This window comes from Mauremys reevesii, linkage group 7 (assembly GCF_016161935.1).
Source record: "Mauremys reevesii isolate NIE-2019 linkage group 7, ASM1616193v1, whole genome shotgun sequence".
Classification (NCBI taxonomy): Eukaryota; Metazoa; Chordata; order Testudines; family Geoemydidae; genus Mauremys; species Mauremys reevesii.
Window position 1 is genome coordinate 23,135,794 of NC_052629.1, and position 23,700 is coordinate 23,159,493.

At 40.7% G+C, this 23,700-nt stretch overlaps 1 protein-coding gene across 8 annotated transcripts in view; it reads left to right on the plus strand.

Moving 5' to 3' along the window:
• PTPRE (protein tyrosine phosphatase receptor type E) overlaps positions 1-23,700 on the plus strand; it is a 221,866-nt gene that overhangs the window by 95,285 nt on the left and 102,881 nt on the right. The window contains exon 1 of one of the 8 annotated variants that reach the window (XM_039547443.1): positions 3,601-3,766. The exons of 5 other annotated variants lie outside the window; for them this stretch is intronic. The gene's annotated coding sequence lies outside the window, so the exon portion shown is untranslated. Of the gene's footprint in view, positions 1-3,600; positions 3,767-13,266; positions 13,333-23,700 lie in introns of those variants that run through there. 2 more of the 8 variants (XM_039547444.1, XM_039547446.1) reach the window with 2 other exon arrangements.

The following is a 23,700-nucleotide window of genomic DNA, read 5'->3' on the forward strand; positions in this document are numbered from 1 at the left end:
CTGCACGCTCTGTCTGCCCCAGCTGGTGCCAGGTCTGCAGCAAGCCCGACAGCCCGCATCCTTCCCTCCCCGTCGACCGGAGTGGCGCGGAGCCCTCTCGGCAGGCGGCGCAGCGGTAGGGGCTGAGTGGTGAGCGCCCTGGCTGAAGGAAGCCCTGGCCGCCCTCCTTCTCTCTCTCCCTCCCCCTCCCCCCTGCTAGCTGGGGCGCGAACTCCACTGCCCAGGGCATGTCTGCAGCGCAGGGAGTCCCGCTAGCCGAAAGTTTGCACCCTGGCTCTGGCCGCCCTGCAGGTTTTTTTTCTTCTTGGGCAGCAAAAAAGCCAGAGCCGGCCCTGTTTCTAGGGCTGGTTCTACACATTTTTGTATAGCACTAGTTGTGGAGGCAGCAGCGTCTGTGCAGATAGAAGCACTGTGCATAGTAGTAGGATTGGGGTCTTTTCAGGGGCCAGAACTGTGCAGGAGTACCCTCTGCTGGGCAGTATTGGCTCTGGAGTCACCTAACCTGTGGTGCCTGTTCTCCCAGAAGCATTTCAAAACATACACATGAGGTTAGTATGATGAAGTTTTATTAATCTATAACAAATTAAAATACTATTCCTTTTCTCTCTTTTTATGGGGACAAACTCAGTTCTTTCCCATCATAATGCATCATCTGTTGGGCATTAAAATAAAAAACACAAAGTCCAGCCATCTCAGCCCCTAAATCTAGTGAATAATAAGTCCAGTTGTCTCGGCTGCTGTTCCAGATCCATTTTTCATAAGACTAAGCAGCCTGCCCCCTTCTTCCAGCAGAACTCCACAAAATTCCCTAACCCTCGCTCCAGGGCTTCCCCTTCAGGAGCCCAGCCCCTGGCTTTGTCTCTAGCTTGTACTGAGGTCTCTTCCCCCCATGAGCGTGGCCTGCTCCCTGTGGTCCCTTCCTACAAGAATGTCCTTGCTTGTCTGCCATTCCCTTACTGGGCTTCTAGTTCTCATCGTCCTTTTATCCCCACACCTGGGATTAAGCATCACAATTAAGATCCTTTGCTCATAAGGTACTCATGCCAAATGCCCTTGCTCTCCGGCCTAACTTGAAGGGTGTGCAGATCAGACACAGGTGAACTGATCCTATCTTATTATCTCATGGCCAGTCATCCTGTGCCAGGTCTAAACTTCAGTCAGAAATTGTTGTTGTTTGAAAAGCTTTCAGATACCCTCCTCACCTTATATTGTTTTTTTGCCACTGAATAATTTGCTGAAACTCCTTTTGGGTCAGAACAAGACTTTACATGAATAGTTTAATTTGTTTGTGTTAGGGATAGGCAACAGGTACCAGCCATTATGAGATGGAGGGATAGAAATGGTTAGTTTTGAATTTGAAAGAGGAGTTTTACTATATTACAGCTATTATAACTAGGTTTTGAGTACTGCTAGATGGAATTAATACATATTTTTTGGTCTTTGATACAAAGAAATCATTTGATACAGAATGTTCCAGGGTGTCTCTAAATATGTCATTCATGAAGTGTTGAAAGGTCACAGGAGCTTTGATCAGACCAAATGGCATTACTAAGTTCCTACAGCACATCTTCCATTTGTCTTCTGCCCTAATGCACACTAGATTGTAAGCCCTGTGGAAGTCCTGTTTGGAGAAAATTCTGGTGGACTGGACACAATCTAGCACCTCCATGACTGGGGCAGGGGATACCAGTTTCAGACTGTCACCTGGTTTAGGGCCCGATAGTCTATGCAGAAACATAGTATTCTATCCTTTTTCTTAACCAAAAGTACTGGAGTCCTAGCTGGGGAGGTGGAAAGCTGGATTAAGCCTATGGCCAAGTTTTCGTGGATGTACATGAGAAGGGCTGCCACTTCTGCCTAGATTTGTCTGAGAGGGATCTTTGCCCTGGGTTGCAGATCTATAGGGCAGTCACTGTCCTGGTGCACCGGTAGCATGTCTGCATTTTAATCTTCAAAAATGCCTGCATATTCCCAAAACTTATCAGGGAGACTCAGGCTATTGGATTGGTCGCAGGAGTTTGGGATCTTTCAGCAGTGTTCAGAGGGGAAGCAGATCCTTTTCTCTTGTCAAGAGATGCAAGGTCGTTTTGCTCCAGGCAGATGATATGGAGAATTAGGGAAAAGTGTGGAGAATGGATCACACTGAATTGTAGCAATTGCCAATGACCCTGGAATATGGCTTCTGGGGTACTGATTCCTGTTGCACTGGCCCCGAGGACAGGAGTGACCCATCTATTGTCTCTACAACAACGGATGTAGCTTTAAACAGAGGAGGATTTGTAGTGCTTGAGCAGCTTCTGCATCTATGAAATTATCAGCAGTCCCAGAAGTGATCACAGCCCACTGTGAGCCTGGGCTAAATGGGGGAGAGGGCTGTCGGCTTGGGCCTCATATATGATACATAACTGTATCTGTACTTGGAAGCAAGGGGAGGATCCGTATGTCCTGGATCAGGTTTTCTTCAAGCTCTGGGGGTTAGTTCCAAAGGATAGTGGCCTGGTGGTGCCCAGAGTGCCCCATCCATATAGCCTGGGGTCACTTGTTTCCTGATTCCTTGCTGTTGAGGTCCATGAGGGGCAAAAAGTCAGGGCATGTTCTGGCGCGCTGCAATAAAAGCATACGTTATTGCACAGTTGCTGTTCCTCTTCCTCCAGGATTAAGCATTGGTGGCCCAGATCAACCTGCATTGGTTCATGGCTGGGTCCTAGGTTTTTTGGCATGGGGGTAGGCGAAGTGGCAGCATGTTGGTACTCCTCTCCTCCTTTTGCTCACATAGCTAGTTGTTGATATGGAAAGAGAGAGAGGTCAATAAAAGCATCCATGCTGTTCAAGGTCTTGATGCATGCTAGTTCATCCTTTATCTCACTAAGTCCACACCGAAATTGGTTCAGTTGGGCTGCCTCGTTCTACTCAACGTCGTCTGCGAGTTGCAGGAACTGGGCTGCACATGAAACAGCTGGACCTTGCACTTGCTGGAGCCTTCATAGCACGGCTTCTGCTGAGCGAGCATGATGAGGGTTATCAAAAATTGTGGAAAACACTCGCAGGAAGTCTGTCTGTCATTCTGGTCCTTGGGGTGGGTATTTTCTGCAGCACCTATTCTACCCAGTGTTCCTTGGATGTGGCTCTGCATGGCAGACCTGGGTTCTAACCCCATGGATCCGTATGATTCCAAGATAGACATGTCACTACTTTTCTGAATAAGATTCAGCCACGTGCAGAAATGATAATATATTTCCCACACTTGAAGAGATTTAACTGTCATGTAGATTTTGCACCTATTGCTTCTGTGTATAATAATTACTTGCACTTGGAAAATGGACCGGACATATGTATAATGTCTGGACCTACTATAAGCAGCACACTTTTACAGCAACCTCTGAAAGGATATTGGCAAGATTACAGCCCAACTGTATTTTTGTGGCTTTATTATTTCCTGATAATATGGCAACATCAATTACTAAGTCAAAGCAGAAGTATTTAGTCAGAAGAGAATGAAACCAGGAAATTAGGAAATGAGAAGCTTCCGGTATCAGAGGCAGCCGCTAGGAAAAACTGGAAGGATAGTTCATCAGAAAACAGATGCTTTACAACGCTGGAAACCGAGAGAATGAAACTGAAGAGCCATTAGGTAACTGGATGAGATGTGCAGAAGAGAAAATTTAGACTGGATCTACAGAACATGCTCAGAAAGGTAGGAGACTTGAGATGTGGGCCTGATTAAAGACCAGGAGGAGATCAAGGCAGGATAAAGAAATCGGAGCAGGTAGGTCAGCACTTATAGGAGGAACAGGTACATCATTAATCAGAAATATAAGCACTCCTAGCTCCATGCCTTTTTGATGTACTATCATGTGTTGAGGGTGGGGCAGAACTGTGTCAGAAGACTGTTACAAATGTATATTTTACTTTTTGACCTGAGCATCTTCAGATGAGCTCAGTCTGATTTCTTACATGGAAGGGCACAATGTTATCAGGAAAGTGGACAGCATGATTACATTAACAGGATTATTACCTATTTCTCTCCTTCCTCTTCACTCACCCCCAAAATTTCTCAGTTAGGGTGTGTCTACACTTAAAATGCTATAGCAGCACAGCTACACTGTTGCAGCTGTGCCACTGTTGTGCTTCAGTGTAGACACTACCCATGCTGATGGAATGGTTTCTCCCATCGACATAGGTAATCCACCTCCCCAAGAGACAGTAGTTAGGTTGATAGAACAATTCTTTTGTCCACCTAGTGCTGTATACACTGGGAGCTAGGTCAGTACTGCTCTGTCTTTCAGGAAGGTGTATTTTTCAAATCCCTGAGAGATGTAGCTATACCAATGTAAATTCCTAGTGTAGACCAAGCCTTAGCTCAGTTGGTAGTTCAGAAGAGTAGACGACATCCAGCATCCTACTCTTTCCAACTAAAAATGAAGAGAGTGACTAATTACTTAATACTCCGTTTCACCCTATGAGACCCTGAATGTTAGTTCCTCCAGGCAATGAAATCCTTATTGGAAAGCGATCGCTAGCAATACTTAAATCAGCTACTTGAAATAGAGCATGAATGTGATTTCGAATTTGACGTAAAAAAGTAGATCCACTGTAGAAATATATCTCAATTGATACCATAGGCAGGCACACCTAATACTGTAACCACTGAAGGATCCCTGTCTTAACCTCCATGAATATGTACTAGCTCAAGTAATCAGGGTTTTTTCTTTCAAGAGTGAATGCACTCAGGCATTTCTGAGATGGTCAATGGTAATAATGTACTTTGTACCACCTGTGGTAATTTTTTTTAACATAAATTGTAGTCTTTAATGTAAACCTTTTGTGTCTTGTATAACCATTACATGCTCTTGGCACAGTCATAGCAAGGCAAAGAAAAGTACATCTAAATTGTGTACAGCTCTTTTCTCCTTTTTTTAGCTTGATGGAAGATTCATTACAGTTTACTGTATATCACATACTGGCAGCTTATGGTTATAAATGCCAGTGTCCTTTAATAGCATTCAGACAGAGGAAAATAGATGGGGTGCATCTACATGGCATTTTTTCTAAACTGTAATTCTTTCTTGTTAGTTATTTTCATATCTGTATCATACTTCCTTTAGATTGTCCACTTCACAGTCCCACTGCACACAGGTTTTACTGATATAGTCAAAAACTAAATGTATGTAAGTTCAGGAGTTGCTTTGTTTTAATCAGCATTAAAATATGAGAAAATGTGTAAATCAACAAAATGTTGCCGATATTGGTCTCTGTGTGCACTATGAGCATATATTGTACTGTGTGGAAAAGGAGGAGCAGCGATCTGTTTAATGGATTTGTTTTCTTCTACTAATCCATACATCTTTCAGTCACTAGTTTGAAGAAAGCCCAGGCTGATAAGACTATCTGATTGCTCTTCAGTGGTGTATGTGATGTGAGTATGGTGATCTCAATCCAGCCCAAACCAGACAAGTGATCACATCACATAGAAACATAGCTGGCACCTATGGGGTCTACGAGTCTCACTAGGAAGGCAAAGGATTGAATGGACATAAAGACTGAACTGCTTCCTACCCATCGACAATTATAGGTCAAAGTTCAAACACGTTAGCTGCAGCAAGGTGGGGAAGTTTGCTACTGTGTTGCCACTTTTGTTCTGAGGCTAAATAGAAGAGGTCCTCCTGTTCTCAATGTCCTCTCTGTTCCTGTCCTGTTATCAATCAAGAACTTTTCATAAGTACTAGATTTACGTATAGCTTGGACAGCATCCCTTCAAACTTAATGGAAAGACTTCCATTGACTTCAACAGAGGGTGGATCAGGGCTTTAAAGAAATAAACTATGCTCTAGAAAAGCTGTTTATGCAGTTTGGGTGAAATTTGCCTCTGTGCCAAGAGCAAAAACAAAAGCCTGTGTACTATTTAAGTCCCACTTAAACTGTACTTTGAGGGCTTTAGTGGTACTGAAGTATTGCATAGCCCTTTTGTGGGCCCCCCTCATATGAGTGAATTTCATCCTAGTCTATCAGAGAACGATGCTCACAGCTGACATCTCCATGAGAGAATTTTTTTTAAAAAATAGCCTTTTTAATAACTTGTTCTTTCCCTTATCAAAAACGAAGGCTGTTTGAACAAAATTAATAAATTCAAGGAAATAGTTCCAGTATTCTATGCCAGCTAGGGAAATATAGGCAGTGCCTGCTCTCATTGCACTCCTTGAGTGGCTGTCCCCATCTCAGCTCAAATATCCAGGAATAACAGTGTATTTATATCAGCATTTCCTCCTTTACTCGCAATTTTCCTTGTTTTACTCATTTAAACTGGTAGTTTTACACAAAATTACTAACAGTCTGGAGTGTTTAAATTATATATCCCTGTGAATTAATCTACATGAATAAATATAATCAATATGGTGGCATGAATTAGACAGATGAGACAGTTTTGTAACATTTCTTTACTTAACTCTACTGTTTCTCTATTAATGTTATCGTTTGCAGTAGGTTTTAGCTGAGGTCAGCATAATTGGTGATTGGCAGTATTAAAAACTGCAGTTGTCATGGACACTTTATAGATTAGTAGAGAGAAATTGTTGGTCTAGATGAGAAGATAAATCTAGGCTTCCTGACAAACATCTTAGAGGAAATGTCTTCTCCAGCTTCCACTGGATATCCATACAGATTATTTAAGGGCTGTTTTCTGGCAGATCTTTTTTTTCTATTAAAAATGATCAATAAATGTGTTTAAAATTTTAAGGCAATTCTCTGGAGCTATACATACATAAGAACAAACAAACACAAATCCAGTGTTTTGCATTTTGAATGCTATAAATGATTCAAATTGGCATGACTTGCTAAAAAACTAATAAAAGTGTAGCCTTCCAAAGATTTTCAAGTAAATTGTTTTTCCTTTTAGTATTTTCTGTATGAATAGGTTTTATTATTGCTTTCTTTTTCACTTAAGTGTTTATGAAAAATAGTAAATAGCTGACAAACTCTTTTTGTGGAACAATCCTAATTTGGAAATTACTGTCCCAACTAGGTAAAAGGCATTGTGACCTATAGCCACCATTAATAATCCTGACTGCTGTGCAGAGATTTTAAATAGAACCGCATAGAAAACAAACCCTCTTCCTCAAAAAGTGCCCCATTCTTTAAGAGTTTTAAGTTTCTGGAAGGATGATTACTAAAATGAGTGGGAATAGCTCCCAAATAGTATCCCTTAGAGTACCACAGAACTGGTAAATTTGTGTATTGCAAGAGTTTCAGAAAGGACTGCCTTCCAAAGACTGTAAAATAACTTGTTTCCTACCTGACTGTTTTCTATCAGTTTGGTGTTGCAAACCAGATATTTTAGCCTAGCTGTAGCCCACCAAATTCGAGGTGAATTTAAAGACCTTCTCAGTTTTCCCTTTCGATGGTTTGAAATTGCTTCAGACTTCCAAAGGCAAAAGAATATTATAAAACAGAGCTTTCGAGCTTGCTTATAGATTCATAAACTTTAAGCCCAGAAGAGACTGTTATGATCCTTTGGTCTGACATGCATAAAGCAGGCCAACGAATCTGACCCAATAATTTCTGCATCACACCTATAGCTTATCTTCAAGCTATAATATATCTTTGTTTTTTTAAAAAATACTGTCTTTACTTAGCCTGCAAGTGATGGAAAATTTACCACACATTCTCAGGTAAGTTGTTCTAGTGGTTAATTGTCTTCACTGTTAAAAATTTGTACCTTATTTCTAGTGTGAATTTGTCTAGCTTCAACTTCCAGCCACTAGATAGCATATGAGGGGTAAAGTCTCTGCTGCATCTAAATTCCACTGAGTACAATAGAACAGGGGACTGTTAGCCTGTTAATACTCCAGTTCTCTGCCCAGCTGCAACCTTGAGAGCAGCTGCCTCTGGTCCACTAAATGTCAAGTAGGGATTCCAAGAGAAATTTTACTTCAGCCACTCTCTTTCCTCACCCCCAACATGAAGGAACAGCAGAATAATTTCAGTTTTGACTTTGATGAGGCCCCACACAGACGCATCAGTCTACCCACATGCCACAAACTGCAGGATCAGAGTCTTGAGTAACCAAGCTAAACTCACATGGTGGCTTTAGACCCTGACCCTGCAATTTGGTGTTACTGGAGGGAATGCTTTGCCTTCACTGTCAGTTCGGCTCCACCTGGACTAAGCGCGCTGCCTGCACAAAACAAGTTGCAGGATTGGGCCCTTATTTTCTAATGATGATTTATAGTCTGGCCTAACTATGGACTTTGGGAAGTGATGCAGGAGTATTCTGATGATGTGATGTGCATAAACCAGTACTGTGCTTAATATTGACTCATAGTGTACATATCGGCCTCAGTATAATTTATTATGACTGAGGCATATCTGTTGGTTTAATATCATATAGTTTAGCATAAATTAATATAGTGCAGATTTGATTTTGGGATCAGTGCAGATAAATAATACGTTGAGGATGTGATGTTGTTCGTATGAAAAGCTAATGAATTGTTGGTCCCCTGGAAACAGTTGCCTAATTGGATCCATGCAGGTTGACTCCCACTGAAGTCAGTGGGGATCTGTGTGGGGGGAAAAAAGATCCACTCTCAGGGATCAATGCACTGACTAAAAAAAATTGAATTTCTGATATCAAAACTTCTTATTTATTAAAGTTGCTGCTTCTTGGATCAAAAATATAGTTACAAAAAGCAAATGCATCACCTGACTCGGTGAATTATTCCACAGCATCTCAGTGAAAAAAGTCTAGTAAAATGGGGCAATATCAAAATCTATGACAAAAGGTACAACATGCCAGTGTATACACATTGATAGTATTTACTTCTGTTTTATTTTTTTAGTGACAGGGAAGTCCCAGAGCTTCTTTCTGTCCCTAATAAAGCTTTGTCTTTTAGAAAGATAAATGAGAGAATCTGATGCTTACTGCATGCCCAATAGGTGACTAAATTCAGAAACAGATGTTACTCTTCAGTCCTTGTGTAATTAATGCTGCTTTATTGTAATAAAAACACCAGTCACATAACAGGTGCCCTTCAGGCAATTCCATGTATCAAGTTCAACATCTGGTATATCAATTTCAGTTTGTTCCTTATATATTTAATTCACCGGGTGGTATTTCTGTCCAATTCAAAGTGCCTTTGTTATAGATGTTTTTTTGTTTGGAGATGCATGATTCAGTAAATAGCTAATTAAATTAAATATATGTCTTTATGGTCTGATTTAGTACATCTGCCTTTCAATATGAATATGAGATTCAAGAAAATATTTCAGTATGTCAAGTATAAGTAAATGCTGGTAAACATTGATTTCACCATACAAACACCAACTGAGGAAAATATATTTCCATCAATAACAATAAAAATGTACAGAGGCAAAGTAAGGAAAATGCTGCTTGACAGCTTGAGTCAAAATCTGGTGAATAAATTAGGCTTGTGATAAATGGAGTAGGAGGTGAATAGTAAAAACAGGTATGATTTGCAGCTTTAAGGCTATTTATTTTGTATATTTTGATGTGATGTTTTGTGTTTTAACCATTCATAAAGCTTTAATTTTTGAATCTCAATATCTACTGTCATTAAATAATTGTCTGACTCCCATAATTTCCTGTAATTGTGAAAAAATAAATTGATAAAAATTGAAAAAAATGCTTCAAAATAAACATTGATATCTGTCAAAATTATATATTTTAAAAAATCAAATTCTGCCAAGCCTAAGTATAAGTACTTTGGATTTTCTTCTAGTGGCTAGAGTTGTATAGTATTTCCATGCTATTTCTCAACTGTAAAGCAAACCTACGTCCACATTTTGCATAAATGGGGACCACAATGTGAATTTGCCAAGAAACAGCTACAGATACTTGACATAAAATGGAGTGGATGTCATCTGTTATAGGTCCAAGTGTAAGGTGTTTTGAGACCTATGCCGTCTGTGGGCCACACATCCCTATTACATATGAGGTCAGTCTATGGATGTATCATAGAATGCTGTTAGCCACATTTGGTCCACAGGCTGCGGCTTGTCTACCCCGGGACAGTGCTGATAAGTGAATGCTAATACCTGTACACTGTTAAGTGAATGTTCTAGTACTGAAAAAGAACATGGAACAGTACATATATAGTATTAACATTTATTTGAGGACCATAATCCGGTGGTATCTTTTTATATTTTGATAGGATTTGATTTTCTGTCTCTGATTACTCCTAATGCTAATATACCTGGATACAGAAGAATTAATATGAAGCAGCATATAGCTATGTATTTTGACTGTTTTTTGCATTTAAATACCTCTGCATCAAAAATTATTTTAAAATAAAGCACTAAAGGAATTTTATTATTAATATTAATATCTCTTTTGGTGGCTGGCCAAATCCTACAAATCACTACTCTTGTGAGTAGTTCCATTGAAGTTAATGGACTGTTAGCATGAATCAGGTTCAACATTTCACTGGTCCAAAAATAATCTGTCAATTAACTAGTCAGATATTGGTCAAATAATGTCAGAATGGTCAGATATTTTAAAGCTTTAATTTATTAAAACAAAAACAAGTAATACTTATACTCTCAAATAGGGTTAGTTTTAGATATTTATGCTTCATTACAAAAACAAATTACTTAACTGAATTATTTTAGCTGATAAAAATGCAGAACACAATGAAATGATGTACTAAAAGAGTTATTATTACCACCATTTGTATCAATGTTAGATTGGTGTTGAAACATGAACATTATTCAAGATTGAACAGTCACAAATGAAAAGAAAAATGAAATTAAAGAGAAATTAAAAACACATCACAATTACAGTAACTCCTCACTTAAAGTTGTAGTTATGTTCCTGAAAAATGCAACTTTAAGTGAAACGATGTTAAACTAATCCAAATTTCCCATAAGATTTAATGTAAATGCTGGGGGTTAGGTTCCAAGGAAATTTTTTGGGGCAGACGAAACACATTATATACTGTACAGTACTGTACTGTGGTTGGGAAGTGCCCCTGGCCAAACAGCTGTTTAGCATCGCTTAGGACTTTCGGGGAGGGAGGCGGAGGAGCGAAGATGTGGCTCTGGGCGGGAGTTTCGGTGTGGGAGGGGGCTCAGGGCTGGGGCAGGGGTGGGGGGTGTGAGAGCTCTGGCTGTGGGTATGGGCTCTAGGGTGGGGCCAGAGATGGGTTTGGGGTATAGAAGCAGGCCCTGGGCTGGGGGGGTTTGGAGTGCAGGGGGGGACTCAGGGTTGGGATGGGGGTTGGGACACGGGATGGGGTTTGGGGTGTGGGCTCCAGGTGGTGCTTAAATCAGGCGGCTCCCGGGAAGTGGCTGGCATGTCTAGCTCTGAGGTGGAGTGGTGGCCACGGGGGCTCCGCACGCTGCCCCTGGCTGCAGGTGCTGCCCCCTGAAGCTCCCATTGGCTGTGGTGCCCTGAGCTGGAGGGACATGTCGGCCGCTTCCCGGGAGCTGCACGGAGCTGGGCAGGGAGCCTGCTAGTCCAGGCAGTTAAAAGCTGGTGGCACAGCAGGTCAGTAGTGCTGACTGGAGCCGCCGGGGTCCCTTTTCAACTGGGTGTTCTGGTTGAAAACTGGACACCTGGTAACCCTTCTTAGAGGACAGTCTTTAATTTGGGTAGATCTGCAAAGGCATTTCACTCAGGCCATTTTAAGATCTGTGCATAACCCAGATCATATTCAAAATCTTTATTGCCATCTCACAAGATTAATTCTTTGGGTGTAGCCATCTGAATAATAGTGGGCTGTGGGGGAGGGATAGAAGGGGAGTGGAAGTTTTAAGAACTCATTTAAATAAAAAAAGACAGTAAAAATAATTGCTTCTGTTGGCTAGAAATAAATCAATTCTAATTCTTCAGGAACATCAGATTTTGTTCAATATAGTTCAGCTGCAGGAAAAATGAACCATTATGATGTGAGTTTCTCTATTCATATATAGGACATAGAATAGGTGACAAAAGAGCTCTTTCGTGATCTCCTTACTCCATTATGAACAGAGACATGACTTTGTTTAGCTGTTTTATAGCCGTTGTCTAGCTGTACCAAAAGGAGGACAGGAGACACTTGATATGGATTTAATTAGGCTGCAACTTTATTATTAGATGTCTGAGACTACCTGTCAGATAAGTGTACAGTGCAGGCAACTCCATGTTTATCCCATAATTACCTGGGGGGCTTCCACCACTCCCCCTCTTTTTCCATCCAGGTCCCTCTAGCACATCTGTTGCTGGGGCCTTACCATCCACCCCCCTTGTAGGAGGGTTAAGGTGGGCTATAAGAAAGGGGGGTTGGCTCCCTGCCATACCAATCATGGGAGCCCTGAACCAGCCCACCCCTGTTCTGTTCCTTTAACCAGCACCTCCTTTTTAAGTCTTTACCAGGCCATTTATCTGGTCACTGGATGCCTTCCCTATGCACTGGACATCTGCCCCCACACTTACCAAATAAGTTGCGACATATAGCCTACCACACCTTTTGTGCTTACCATAATAGGTCTTTCCTGACACCCGCTGTGGGGAAGATGGAAAAAACCCCACTCCACCAAAGCCAGTATTGTGGTGAGGTAAAAATACCTTCCCTGCCTCCCTAAAAGGATTGACTAGTGCAATGCCCACAGCAGGTTCAAACCCGACCTGATAATCACACCTCAGGGGGATGGAGAGTGGGTGCTGCCTTGCTTGCTGTGTGGAGAAAGAGGTGTCCAATGCCAGAGCTTGCACTTTTAAAGCTTTCCACCCTTACATTCACAGGGGGGATGAGTCAGTGCTGCAAAGCTGACCAACACCAACTTCTTGCAGCAGTTTCTGACCTTGTTCCCCCCTACCATCTTAAAGCACTGCTGCCTTCCTCCGGCAAGCCTGGACAACATATCCACCCCACTTTAGGCGCGGTGCGGTCAGTGTTGCAAACTAGCTAGTGTAAGGAGGAGAGGTATACTTGATAGAATACAGTGCTGAAGACAGCTGTATTTGTACTAGCCTCTACTGCTGCGTTAGCTTTACTAGAAAGCTGAGGGAAGAAGTGATAGTTAAATGGGAATAAAACTACTGTAAAACTAAATTAATTTGAAACTGTTGTGTTTATCAAGCCTGATTTAAAAAAAAGTTTTCAGGAGACAGCACTTTTTAAAAGGCACATTGAAGAATATTTACTGTTATCTAACATTAGTTCCTCTTTTCTTTTGTCTTTATGTAATAGAAGCTGACTTTTCTCCAATACAAATTTCTTTGTCTCTCCCTTTCCCCCTTCTCCCTCCATGTTGTAGATGTGAAGGGGGCTTAGGGAAGAGGAGACGATGGAGCCATTCTCCTTTTCCTGAAGTCTGCAGAAGCAGAGAATCTCCAGTAAGGTTTGGGATGCCCCCTCAATTCCCACAAGCTTATATGCACACTGAACACTCTTCACCAGCTCTTAGCCTTAGATGGCCAGTCCTTGGGGACCATTCCTGACTGTCTCTGAAGTTCAATAGACTAGTTAGCTGTCTGAAGACTTTACTTTGACTATTTGAGTCTGACAGGCCTAGTTGGCTCACTGTGGGGGTCGCTGATGACTCTCCTAAGGCTCCTCGGGGTTGGGGTCTTTACCTAAAATTAGATTAAAGAGTATAGGATAATGTGTACTTAAAGCTTCATTAAAATAACCCGGTATATGACTAGATGTGAAACCAGAATGTAAAAATTGTATCTCTAGCATGTGTCAGTCAATAGCTAATCAAGACCTAATACATTTAGAGTTGTACACATTTTTTGTTCCATCATCACCATAATGAATTTCCAAATATATTAATCGCAACTCAGAATAAAATGGGTCAAACTCTGTTCTTGGATAAGTGTGTCTAGACATAACTCTTATGAGTTAAGTAGGATGGAGCCAGTTGTGTACATTTTGACTCAATGTGTTTTCACAACATTGAGTATGACAGGTCTGCAGCATTACAACATGGTCTGTTGTGAAGGCATAAAACAGAGTGATAAACCATTAGATGCATCACCGGTTCTCAACCAGGGGTACAAGTACCCTTGGGGGTATACAGATGTCTTCCAAGGGGTACATCAACTCATCTAGATATTTGCCTAGTTTTACAAAAGGCTACATAAAATGCAGTGGTGAAATTAGCACAAACTAAAATTTAATTCGACTTCTTTATACTGCTCTCTATATTATACACTGAAATTTAAGTACAATATATATATTCTATTTGGTTTATTTTATAATTTTATGGTAAAAATGAGAAAGTAAGCAATTTTTCAGTAATAGTGTACTGTGACAATTTTTTATTTTTATGTCTGATTTGTAAGCAAGTGGTTTTTAAGTGAGGTGAAACTTGGGGGTACGCAAGACAGATCAGACTCCTGAAGGGGGGTACAGTAGTCTGGAAAGATTGAGAGCCACTGAGTTATATTACTGACTGAGTCATAGACTTCCTTGTGACTTTGGACAAGTCACAATCTCGTTGTTACTGAATCTACTCACTTATAAAATGGGGGAAAACGTGTTTTTCTGGTTCACAGTTTTGTTAAATCTAGAATTCATTGTTTCTATAGCTTTTTAAAATTTTCGGATGGAAGGTAGAAATTAAGGTCAAAGTATTATTTATTAGCATGCTCACATTTAGGATTTTATTCAGCTCTTGTAAGTACAGGTGACAGTCATATGATAAGAAGGCAGAAAGTATAAAAAAGATTTGAAGATCTTACTTAATATTCCACGCTAAAAAAGAAAACCAATGCTTTTACTTGCTTTCATTTGAAATTATGTTGCTTAACTCACTCAGGGGGGCTCTATGTGCTCAAAAATGAGCTATGGGATTTTACCAAATTCACACACAAAATTTAAAGTGTGATTATATGTTTGCTTGCAGATCTCAGTGATACAGTATATTACAATGCGTATTTTTTCCCTAAGTATTCTATTACAATGGCTGATAACTCACTATGATACTGAAATTTAGGTATTGGCCCTACTAAAGAGAGAAAAGGAGTATAGATTTGTTTTAAGAGATTCTGTGCTAATTTGGTGTTTCACAATTCTTTTTTTTTTTCCCCCTGCATGTAGGCCATTTCAGTTTTTAAACGGATGCATGTTCTTGCATGCCTGATTTAGACTCTGAAATCAAAACTATTAGACATGGGAAATAACTGCAATTTTTTTTTATAATTTGAAACTGGGTTCTTGTCATGGAATAAAAGAATATCTAAAAAGGTGGAATTTGGGTAGCCCTTCAAAAATATCATATTAAAATGCTGATCCACAATACTCAGAATCCAGACTATGGAGAGAGAGAATTTTTATCACTCAGCCATTACACCAAGGAAATAAGCTAGACTCTACACTCAAGAGCAAGACTAAGAAGAAAAAATGGTATTTTGATGAAATCTGACAAGGTAAGGAAGCATAATTACGCAAAAAGCAAAGGGTTCATAGCTTTAGAGTGGCTATTGTATGAATTGCATAGAGGTGATGTAGAAAACCTCATGTTGGAGTGTAATGGTTTTAAAATTTAGTAAAAATACAAATGGGCTTAATGATGAAACATTGCAGTTATGATGAGCTGCTTCTTAAGATTTCAACTACTTAACCTTCAGACTTTAAATTCTGCATTTACAGTTAGTGGGTTAATGCCACTCAAAATCATTAAAAATTTTGATTTTGGTCAATTGTTCCTTTAAGAAAAAAAAAGTAGATAATCAGACTCTCATTGTGAAATTTTTCCTTGTTACAGACAGAGTGGTGGTGAAGTTAGAATAGTCTGTCACAGCAATTCAGATCTAAAGCAGGAATGGGAAAAGCTGTAAGGTCAGAATAAAAATGCAACTACTTTAGGAATTATACATCACTCAGAGTGCACTGGATGCAGGCCAAGCATGTTTACAGTCTTTAGGAAATGATCTGCTTCAGCAAATTAGTTCTAAGATGCTTTCTGTAGTTTACCAATAAATCAATGGAATTAGAAGTTCCTGAAGCTTGATTGGTTAGAGAAATTAGGGCAGAAAAGTTCAGGATTTGGGAGATGTCACAGCTTTGAAGACTTCAGTACACTGATGCAGTATGAATATTAGTTTTGTTTAGGCCCTAATTTGAAGTTAGCTCCTCATCGGCAGACCCCTGCACCTGCGTGGAGACTCATTTAAAGTCAGTGGGGTTCCACTTGGCACCAAAGGTCTACCTGTGTGAAAATGATTGCAGGGTTGGGGTCCAGAATGGTAGAGTGGCATGCGATTACTTTGTCAAACACTATAAGGTGCTGTACATTTAAAATATCCTATCATACGTCTTTATAAAAGTTGGATTTAGTGACGGTCATTGTAGACATAAAATAAGGCCTAGCACTTGTTACACAAAAGAGTTCAGGTAAGATACTGTGTGAAACATGCTCTTTCATACTTTCATAGACATAGTCTTCTTTAGTGATCTCCTATAAATTATTTTCAGTACTGACTCATTCGGACTTTACCCAATAATTATTAAATAGCAAAGAAAGAAACAAGGGTTTGATTTAATGTTTTATATTTTTGCTCTTCAAGCAATAATAATAGCATATACACGAGTGAAAATTGCATAGCCAGAATCAGCTTTTAGCAGATTTTGTCAGATGGTAAATCCAGCATATTATTAGTGGGCTGTTTCTGTAGGGGATGCATTTTTCTTAATAAATGGACATTGTAACAATGGAGACAACAAAAATGAAATATGATCTTAATAATAAAGCTAATTGCTTAAGAAAAGCAATTTAACTTAAAATGTGAAAATTTTAAATATATCCAGTTAAAACCCTAAAGGAAGGTAATTTAGTATTTATCTACACTTGGAAGTTTATCAGAATAGAGAGACAAGGGAGACAGATGTGAAAGCAAGCCACTACTGTCTGGTATGGCGTACCGGCAAGAGCTGGTACGCCGTGCCGGACTGGACCTGCTTCTCCCGCGGTGATTTAAAGGGCCCAGGGCTCCAGCTGCTGTGGGGAGCCTCAGGCCCTTTAAATCACCGCTGGAGTTCCGGTAGCCAGGCTCGGGCGGTGATTTAAAGGGCCCAGTGCTCCAGCCCCTGCGCGGAGCCCCGGGCCCTTTAAAGTGTCACCCAAGCCCGGCTGCTGGAGTTCCAGCGGCGCTTTAAAGGGCCCAGGGCTCCCTGCAGCAGCAGGAGCCTCTGGCCCTTTAAATCGCTGTCGGATTCCCGGGGCTCCTGCAGCTGGGCTCGTGCGGGGATTTAAAGGGCCCAGTGCTCCTGCCAATGCAGGCCCAGAGCTCTGCGGCAGCTGGAGCCCTTTAATTTGCCTCTGAGCCCCAGGACTCCCAGCCGCCTCTGCAGCTAGAAGCACCGGGGTGATTTAAAGGCCCTGGAGCTCACAGCCAGAGCCCCAGGGCCTTTAAATCTTGAAATGCCCTGCCTCTTCCAATTGAGGCCACATCCCCACTCAGGACTCCAGCATACCAGTATGTCCTTTAAGTTACTTTCACCCCTGAAGGGAGTAAGGTAATATCGTTTATTGAACCAGCTTCTGCTGGTGAGAGAAACAAGCTTTCCAGAATAATTATTTTGGTATAATCCCCCGTGTGGACGCTCCTATTCAGGAATAAAAGCACCTTTTTCTCATTAGCTTAAGTCACATTGGCTCCACACTGTTCACGTGCAGTTTTCAAAGGTCACTTGATAAACTAGGAAGATGATTAAGTGGGTGATTGACTAGGTTCTCCCTCTTCCTGGGCCCTTGGCATCAGACATACGGTCAGTGTGGTACATATGTGGCAGTAGGATTGCCACCATTCAATAAGGCAAACACTGAAGTAAACTTCACCTATAGCTGTCCTTCAACTCCTCCAGGAAATCCACACACTCCTTTAAAAAGGCTATTTTTCCTGTCCTGGTCAAAAATGTATTGCACTGCTGATATTTATTTTTAAATCAAAAGTGGCATTTTACTTTCATAGACATCAGAATAATAAAGTCAGCATAAAAATGGGAAATGTTGTGCAAAAATACGAACAAGTTTTTGTTTCTCCATGTAACACTGTTCAATACAGTCTCTCTGCCGTACTTACTGTTGTGAAGAAAGGATCCCGATGACACTGGTCCGTTTGCTCAATGTGGATACTAACACTCTGCTGTCTGATGTATTAGGGCAGTCAGGGCTATGCTTCTCTTATTGACGCTCTGCTTGCTGGGCTTGACATCAGGCAGAGTGAGATGAATCCTGATCAACTGTGTGAAATTCCACAAGAGGTGCATGTGGGATCACAAATTGCATATTGTTTCCCTAAGGGGTAAACTAACCAGTTATTGGTGACATTTATACTCAGCTAGCAGATATGGCAATGTCCTGCAATTTCCTTGGAAGACCTTATTGTATTAAGTTTATGTATTATTGTGGGCCAGGATTGTATGTAAAATGTGACAGAGATTGCAACGCATTGCGGTGTCTTTGGGGTCCATTGTTTTAAATGAATGGTTTTGTGTATGATTGTGTTCTGCTTGATGGGAGAAGGCTACCAAAGCTCCTTCAGGAACTAAAAACTGTGTGTGGTCATTAAGGCAACTCAGCCAGGCTGTAACTCCTCCACCTCACCCCCACCGAGGCTCATATATACTAGTTCAAACTGGAGTATCCAGAGACCGGTAGACAAAGGAAGGACTTCTGGACAAATAGTCTGAGTCTAAACTGACTCGGGGCCTTTTTTCTGAACCAACAAATGGTCAGGACTTTTTGTTGAGGGGGCAGAGGGTGGGGGTGAGAGAGAGAATCCTTGTGGAAGGGTTGGAAGGACTGACACCTACCAGAGCCTGAGGTTGTAGTTGAGATAACCTCTGGTAAGCTTTTTCGCGTGTGTGTAGGTTCTTTTCTCGTTTTTAATACATTTTCTCTGTAATGTTTTCATCTTAAAAATAAATGTGCTCGGTTGGAAGGAGCTGTGAGGTAACTTGCAACTGTGGGCAATTACTGTGTTCATAGCCTCTAGAGAGGAATCCAAGTGCAGATGCTGGTCCATTTAGGCAGTCTGGCTTGCTGGGAATATCACAGAGTAAATCAGGGAGCTGTGCAGCCTGAAAACTCCTGGTCTGGCAGGAGAGAGAGATGGATCTCTACCCAAAAGACATGACACCTGGGAGCCAGGGACCTTAAGTGAGTGTCCTTAGGGGACCACAGAGGGGGAATACAGGTGCAGTTACTAACAACTTCCTCAGTTTCAGAGGAACATTTATACTGAGCTAGCTATATTCTTTCTTTGTCCATGGTTATGCAATCCCACTGATGCTCATTTTCCATCACTAACAATGGGGAAAGGAGTTGTAACTGGTTGCTATTATAGACTACTGTGACTTGTTCTTGGTTCAGTAAGTGTTGAAGGTGATAATTTATAACTTTTTCTTTCATCTTAAAGTTTTAATTCATTATCTGTATATAATTTCCTCTGCTCTAGGTGCCTGTCACGCAACCTTTAAAAATTCCCCGAGGAATCAGGCTGTAAATTAGAATGTCCAAATATCTAGGTTGTGTGATAAAAATGAAATTCTGAAGCTCCTTGATGTTAGTAGTGCTGTGCTAAGGCAATTTAAATATCTGTTCTGCCAAAAAGCTTATGATGAAGCTCTTTTTCCCTCACTGCCTTCAAACAGATTTTCATCTCATTGTACAATCCAAAAGCTGAAGCCCTTAAAATGTGTGCCAAAGGCACTAGTAGAAGCTTGAAGAGGAAGTAATGTTCTCTTGTTGAAACTTACATGAAAAAAGTCTATTTGTTAACCTTTCCAAGAATACTTATTTAAAAGTGTCTGATTAGCTCATGAGACTGGTAATAGAATATGAAGTCTTTCACTTCTGTTGACTGGTTTGATTCTGCCTAAGCCCTAAGGTCAGCAGTACCTACTGTAGTCATCATTGTATGGTTGTTTGGGTTGACTTAGAGCTTACCTACACTTAGTGGGAGATTGACGTGCTGTGATTGGTGCATCGGTGTTGATTTAGCGGGTCTAGTGAAGACCCGCTAAATCAACTGCCGATCTCTCTCTCTCTCGTCAATACCTGTACTCCACCTGAACGAGAACGCAAGGGGAGTTGATGGGAGAGCGTCTCCTGTCGACATACCGCGGTAAGTAGATCTAAGTGTATCAACTTCAGCTATGTTATTCACCTAGCTGAAGTTGTGTAACTTAGATCGATCTCCCCCCCACAGTGTAGACAAGGGCTCACATAACACTAATTGTTTATCTCACTCCTTCAGTTCAGAGGCATACTTCAGATAAGATACAGCTGCAAATAGCACCCATACTGGGAGTCCTAGCAGAGAGTCCCAGGTTTAAATGGGCATGGAAAAGGAAATAGCTTTAGAGTTGTTAGTCCCATCTACACAGCAAAATGTACTGAGTCAGGATATCATGCTGGTGACATGAACTTGTTAATGCATGGTTTGGTCTTCACTGCGTGGAGATAGATATAGATATAGATATATATAGATAGATTTTTTTAAATCCCTATTTCATTGCTCCAAAATGAGAGCTGCGGTGGCCTTAAAAGTAGAACTGGGTAAACTTTTTTGAATAAAACTTTTTTCAGTGAAAAATGTAAATTTGGGGAAAACCATAATGTTTCGTGAATTCATGTTGATTTTGTCAAATTGTTTAGAAATTTTTTTTAAAACAAAACATTTTAATTTTTTTAGTTTGAAATGACTTTTTGTTTCAAAATTTCTTTAAATTTAAAAACATTTAAAAATGTCCAAAATCAAAACAAAACATTCTGATTTTTCAAAACTTTGTTTGACTCAATCTAATTTTTTTCCAACTCTGTTATTTGCCCAAATCATCTTTAAAAGTAGCAGGGTACAATCAAAAGAAACCCAGGAACAATGCTGTTTTTTGTTGAATTACAGAAATGTGGGTGAGGCATGGTTTGGTCTTTGTTAGTCTCTAAGGTGCCACAAGGACTCCTCATTGTTTTTGGCAGCGGGAGGGTGGGAGGGTGAAGGGAAAGCCCTCTAACAAGTTGATGCCTATTTCACTGCTCTACAGGAAAAATGCTTCTGAAATAAATGTAGTCAAACTTTTCTAATTCTGGGTCACTGAGAACAAAAATGATGCTTAAAATTGTTGATTGGCTCTAGTTTTCAAGTTATGCTATTGGGTCAGTATATACGACCCTTGACTTGGGAATAGCGGAGGATAAGTGAGTTATAAAGGGAAGGGATCTCAATTTAAACCAGAAATGACTAAAATACATCTTTGACTGGATCTATGAATAAATCTATGACTGGGTTTGGACAATACTTGTTTTTTAGGCAAAACAATGAATGATGCAATCTGAAGCTGGTATTGCGTCATACATGATATGAATTGCATCATGTTATTCCTAGAAGTCATGGATGATGCAATCATAACGAAGCTTACATCACTCTGCTGAACAAATTGCCCTATATCAGCTCTAGAAATCATACAGTGTCGTGCTCTCTTATTTGTCAGTGTTTGATTTTGCAAAGGAACACATTTCTATTTAGCCAAAGTGAGCAGAGATGCCTCGTACTTGTGTGAACAGTGCAGATAACTTCTGCTATGTTTGTGGTGAAGTGACTTTTGCATCACAAAAGCACAGTATAACCACTATGGTTAAGAAAGCCTATCACCTTTATTTTGGCTGCAAAATTGGAGATCAGGACAAGAGGTGGGCCCCACACATATGCTGCAACACTTGTGCAACAAATCTTCGCCAGTGGTTGAACAGGAAAAGGAAATCTATGCCTTTTGCAGTGCCAATGATTTGGAGAGAGCCAACAGATCATACCAGCAATTGTTACTTCTGCATGGTGCCTCCAGTTGGGAAAGGTGTGTCAAAGAAGAAAAAGTGGACTGTGCATTATCCAAACATTCCATCAGCTATACGCCCAGTACCCCACGGAGAAGGACTGCCGGTTCCTGATGCACCAGAATCATTCTCACTTGAGTCAGACGAGGAAGAGGAAGAGGATGAAACTTCTGATTCTGAACCATCAGTGTCACAGGACCCACATTTTCTCCCATCCTCCTCCTCTGAACCACACCTCATAACACAAGGTGAACTGAATGACCTTGTCAGAGATTTGGAACTACTCAAGAGTAAGGCAGAGCTGTTGGCTCCAGACTACAGCAGTGGAATCTCCTGGCAGGTGGTGATAGGGTTTCTATGTTCCGTGACCGTCAAAAGGATCTTGTCCCATTCTTCTTCATGGAAGGTGATCTTGTAGCCTGCAACAACATCGATGGTGTGATGGCAGCCCTCAACATCGTTCACGATCCAGATGAGTGGAGACTGTTCATTGATTCATCGAAGACGAGTCTTAAAGCTGTTTGTTTTACTGCATAATGGCAATGTTTTGCCATCAATTCCAGTTGGTCATGCAGTCCATATGAAGGAAACCTATGACAACATGACACAACTTTTGAGGTGCATAAACTATGACCAACATCAGTGGCAGCTTTGCGGTGATTTGAAGGTTGTTGCTCTCTTGCTTGGTCTGCAGACTGGATACACAAAGTACTGCTGTTTTCTCTGCGAATGAGATAGTCGTGCAAGAGATTCCCACTACATCAAGAAAGATTGGCCACTCTGACAGTCATTGGAGCCTGGGAGGAAAAGTGTTCAGCATCCACCACTTGTTGAATCAAGGAAGATTTTGTTACCACCCTTACACATCAAGCTGGGTCTGATGAAGAACTTTGTCAAGGCCATTGACAAAATGCAAGCAGCTTTCAAGTACCTCCGTGGAAAATTTCCAAGGTTAAGTGAAGCTAAGATAAAGGAAGGTGTCTTTGTTGGTCCTCAGATTCATGAACTTCTTCGAGATGATGCATTTGACCATGCGCTGCGTGGCAAGGAAAAGACGGCATGGAAAGCCTTCCAGTTAGTGGCAATAAATTTTCTCGGAAACAACAAGGCAGACAACTACAGGTTGTTGGTGGAAAACCTCCTCAAGGCATACAAAAGCCTTGGTTGCAACATGTCACTAAAGATACATTTTTTGCACTCTCATCTAGATTTTTTTCCACCGAACTATGGAGCAGTGAGTGACGAGCATGGCGAGCAATTTCACCAGGACATTGCAACAATGGAGAAACGCTATCAGGGCAAATGGAGCTCATCAATGCTTGCAGACTATTGCTGAACAGTGACAAGAGATGCTCCATTTAATGAATACAAGAGACAAGCCAAGAAGCGCTGAGTAGACACTGAATAGGACTACTACGTACATAATAGTTTTTTGCCTTTTGTTTCATAATAAATTTCAGTTATATAACCCTTTTGCTGATTTTTAAAGTGTTACATAAACAGGACAGGTGAAATATTATCATGTAAAGCAACCATAAACACATGAAAAGACCTAGGTTTACAATTTATGATTAAAACTCTACTATCTACACAATATACATAGGCATAAAATGTAAAAACTTAAATAACTTAGAAACAGTGGCCAATCAATTGTTTTAATTGTCATATTTGAATTCAGCACATCAAAATACATAATAAATAGCACATTTTATCTCTGAAGCAGACGACTTCTCAAAAATTGTAGACCAGTGTTTTTAGTACAGTGTGCATATTTCAAAAATAGCCCTATTACTGTACTGTACACCATCCTTGAACGCATGTACCATGACTGATATCTGAAAATGATAACCTCAAGAAGTAGCCACTGGCAAATCTGGAACCATTAGTCCCCAACTGGGTAGCATTTACCTAATTTGTGAAGAGTAA